The sequence below is a fragment of the Myotis davidii genome, unplaced genomic scaffold, assembly GCF_000327345.1.
Source record: "Myotis davidii unplaced genomic scaffold, ASM32734v1 scaffold181, whole genome shotgun sequence".
NCBI classification, from domain to species: Eukaryota; Metazoa; Chordata; class Mammalia; order Chiroptera; family Vespertilionidae; genus Myotis; species Myotis davidii.
In genome coordinates this window covers 3,285,645-3,290,188 of record NW_006291504.1, presented here as the reverse complement: position 1 = coordinate 3,290,188, position 4,544 = coordinate 3,285,645, and the positions used below count along the sequence as shown (strand labels likewise).

The window sequence follows — 4,544 nt, the reverse complement described above, 5'->3', positions numbered from 1 at the left end:
TCAGAGAGGATGGGAGAGGGAGACAGAAACATCCATGATGAGAGAGACTCATCGACCGGCTGCCTCCTGCACGCCCCACACTGGGGATGGAGCCTGCAACCCGGGCCTGTGCCCTGAGCGGGAATGGAACCGTGACCTCCTGGGTCAGAGGTCAACACTCAACCACTGAGCCACCCGGCCAGGCCTAGGTCCCCTTATACATGAGGCGCTGTCAGGACAGGATGACACAGAGTGGACCTCACAGTGCTCAGAGCAGGGACAGGAAAGAAGTTCGATTTCAGAATGTCAGCTCTGGTCAGCCGCTCACGGCTAGTGGTGTTGGTTTGGGCTGGATCCTAAGTCAACTGAACCCACGCTTGCAGGGGGCTGCCTTGACCAGGGAGTACGCCGGCCTGGGACCGGGCGGGTGGCCCCCCTCTCCGGTACAGCAGTGCGCCGCAGGAGCCCGCACCTGGAGTGTGGTCAGCAATTAATTAAAAAATGTGCCCGGTCTGCGTGGCTCAGTGGTCGACCCAGGAACCAGGAGATCACGGTTCGATTCCCGGTCAGGGCACAGGCCCGGGTTGCAGGCTCCATCCCCAGTGTGGGGCGGGCAGGAGGCAGCCGATCCATGATTCTCTCTCATCATTGATGTCTCTCTCTCCCTCCCTCTCCCCGCCTCTCTGAAATCGATTTTAAAAACTCCAGCTGCTGTCCTCAGGGTCACCACCTGCATCATCACTGTGACCCGGGAGACTGTCCTGCCAGCACCATCGCTGGGGGAGCTGGAGGCCTTATCGCAGGCGCCTCCTGGCGTCCCCCCGGGAGACGAGGACTTGGACAGACTGTCCTTTGGCAGACCTGGCCGGCTCAGATTGTCCTCTCCCTCCCTGTCTGTGGTGCAGGCAGGCGCGCACGCACGCACACACACGCACACACATACACATGCACATGCACACATACACGCACACGTAGGTTTTGTCTTCAGAGCCAGCTTTCTGGTCCCTGCCTTGTGCGGTGCGGCAGAGAAAGCAGAGGCCCAGCACCGGCCAGAGGCCGGGCATCGCGGAACAGCTCCGGCAGGACGGGCCCCGCCCCCGCTGAGCTGGCCCTGTCTGAGCCCCCGCATCCCATGCGGCCCAAGGAGGACCCGGGCAAAGTCATGGCCCGAGTTTAAAATTTAACAGTTGGCCCCGCAGGTGTGGCTCCGTGATTGAGCATCGACCTATGAACCAGGAGGTCACGGTTCGATTCCTGGTCAGGGCCCAGGCCCAGGTCGCGGGCTCCATCCCCAGTGGGGGGCGTGCAGGAGGCAGCCGGTCCCTGATTCTCTCTCATCATGGATGTTTCTCTCTCTCTCCTTCTCCCTTCCTCTCTGAAATCATTAGAAACATATTTTAAAAATAAATAAATATCATGTAAGAACTGCACAGATGAATACACGCTCCTACTCTCTTCAGACACAGATCAGATCCCTGGAACGTCTCCGTCTACGGCAGTTTTCAGCCAACAAAGCATTCACGGGCTGGGGCCGGGTCTCGGCCCACGCCCGTCTCCTGTCCCGTGGCACCTCCGCGTGACTGGCCCTGGTGCAGGGCACAGAGGGGCGTGGGGGCCTCCTGGCGGGGCCGCGGGGATCTAACGACCGGCTGGGAGAGCAGCCCCAGTCCTGCTGTAGCCACCGGATGCGTGTGACACACGGACAGACGGGCGGCCGGTCACAGCCGAGCAGACGAGACGCGTGAGGACGCGGGGAGGAGAAAGCGCCTGCCCTCCCCGCCCAGGAACGCCTGCGCGTCCCCACGGCTCCCACAGAATAACCAGAGGGAGGCCCGGCGGGAAAGGGGAGAACGGAGCGGCCGCTCCGGACAGTGCGACGGCCCCCATTCCGGAAGACGCACGAGCGCCTGGAACAGAAATGCGGGTGAGAACTACCGTGAGGCACAGACTTCCGCCCGTCTCGGTTGTTGGACGTGTTCCCTCATGAAGAGTTTTCATTCTTCGTGAATTAAAGACAAAATGCCGGCTTTATGAAGCATACAGCCCATCGCCTGATTTGGAGCTTGACTCAAACTGTCAGGAAAGAGGAGCCTGGGACGGGCTGGGGCTGCGTGGAAGGTGGAGGGACTGGGAAGGACAGACGGCAGGCACCCAGAGGCCCGGGATGTAAGCACAGCCCAGGGAACAGTCCGTGAGGCCGTAGTGACGATGTGGGAACTAGGAAGCAGGTGGGTACAGACGCGTCAGGGGGATCAGTCTGTAAGTTATGCAAATGTCTCCCCACATGCTTTGCACCCGAAACTAACATAAAATAATACCGAATGTAAGCTGTACCTGAAAAACAAAATAAAATTTTAAAAAAGAGCAGCCCGGCCGGTGTGGCTCAGTGGGTGAGCGTCGACCTAGGAACCCGGAGGTCAGGGTTCGATTCCTGATCGGGGCACAGGCCCAAGTTACGGGCTCGATCCTCAGTGTGGGGTGTGCAGGAGGCAGCGATCCATGATACCCTCTCTCACTTGCACTTCTTTTCCAGAAAGAGATGTTTCTATGTCTTTCTCCCTCTCCCTTCCTCTCTGAAATCAATTTTAAAAATATTTTTAAGAAGAGCATAAGACGGCCAAGAAAACGTGAACGCCGTGATGATATTAACTTTGGTGATATTAAGTTACTTCTTAGGTCTGATAACAAGCAACAGAATCCTTCTCTTTTGGATAAAAAAATATTGAAATGTTTGTAGAAGAAACAATCCAATACATCAAAGTTGCTTCAAAATAAATCTGGAAAGAGGAAGACAGGTGGGGACCACTGGCCTCCAGTCATGGGGCTCACTGAGGTCATTCTCGTCTCTATTTTATAAATGCCTGACATGTTTAACACTAACATGTTAAAAGACATGCACGCACGCACATGCACACGCACAATCGATTCCGTTTTCGTTCACCCGACGGGCGGTGAGCTCCGTTAGCAGCGAGCGCTCCCCTGTGTCGTGGCAGCCCCTACATTAGAACCCTCCTCTGAAGTCGGCGTGGCTTTTCAGTTCCACAAAGTCACCCTGTGGCTTAGCATCGCCACTTCCAGGTGGTGCGTCCGACAGACAGACTCATGCCTGGATGGACAGTCACCGCACCATTTTCCCAACAGCCAGGAAGGAGGGCAGGGTGAGCAGCCACGGGGTGGCTGAGCGAATCACGCCAGTAGACGGAGACAGCCCCCACCCGCGGAGCCGCTGCAACCTAACGGCCAAAAGCACAAAAGCGAGGGAGCTCTCTGGGGTTAATATGAAATGATGCCCCCCCAGATGAAGTAGAAAACTACCGAGGCAGCACAGGTGGGTAGTGACTGAGTTAGAACAAAACCAGGGGGCGGTGTGCACCCCAAGGAGCTTACAGATAGCAGGCTATTTCTGGGCGGCACTGCAGGAAGCCGGCACCTCTGGTGGGGGCAGGGCTCGTCCTGGGCCTGGGGGATGGGGCGGGAAGGGGACTGCTCTCCACAGCCCAGGGATGGTTCCCCCCTGTGCGCGTCTTAGATGAATTCTCATTTAGCGCTGAGGTTGGTCCCTGGCAGGGAGGCTCAGGGGCCGAGTGTCGACCTAGGAACCAGGAGGTCACAGTTCGATTCCTGGTCAGGGCACAGGCCCGGGTTGTGGGCTCGATCCCCAGTTGGAGGCAGAGCTCCTGAGACCCCAGCTCCTCTGGTGCCAGAGGCTGGAGGCACCAGCAGGGATCCGAGCGGGGCTCCAGGCCCCGGAGTGTTGCTAAGCAGCTGCCCCTCTGCTGTTCCCAAACACAGCGTTGCCTGTACACACCTCGCATGGGGGCGCGCACACACACACACACCCCAGCCAAACTTCCATGACCCAGGCTCGATTACACAACCTTGGGAAGTGGGGCTCCCAGAGATGCCACCCTCCACCCCCAGGCTCCGGCTCCTGCCCGTCCGGCCTGTGTGCCCCTGGGTCCCTGTCAACACCTCCGGCAGGCAGCTGCACTCTCGCCCACACGGGGACAGGGCACAAGGTTGCGGACAGGAAGGGTGGGGGCTGGGTTTCTGAATGGGGCCCTGTCGGGGTAGACGGGCCGCTCCCCGCTGGCCACCCACGGGGGACACAGAGGAGCAAAGAGGTCATGGCGTGGGAGGGAGCTTCAAGGTCCCACGTCCCCTCAGGGCCTGTGTCCCCTGGAGCTGCCCACTGCTCACAGCTCACTGCCCCCATCTGAACCCGCCTATGACCTTCACGGCTCTGCTCCCCTTTTCCTCATCAACTGGTCCCACAGGAGGCACAAGAGGGGAGAAGAGGCCCGGCCAGTGTGGCTCAGTGATTAGCATCGACCTAGGAACCAGGAGGTCACGGTGCGATTCCGGTCAGGGCACAGGCCCGGGTTGCAGGCTCGATCCCCAGCGGGGGGCCTGCAGGAGGCAACTGATCCATGATTCTCATCATTGATGTTCCTCTCTCTTTCTCTCTCCCCCTTGCTCTCTGACATCAATAAGAATATATTAAAAGGAGAAGGAGGAGGAGGAGGAGGAGGGGGAGAGGGAGGAGGAGAAGAGACAAAAGTTTA

General features: G+C 58.6%; 1 long non-coding RNA gene across 2 annotated transcripts in view; it reads right to left on the bottom strand.

Moving 5' to 3' along the window:
* LOC102769213 overlaps nucleotides 1-4,544 on the bottom strand; it is a 26,537-nt gene that overhangs the window by 2,036 nt on the left and 19,957 nt on the right. The window lies entirely within an intron of this gene.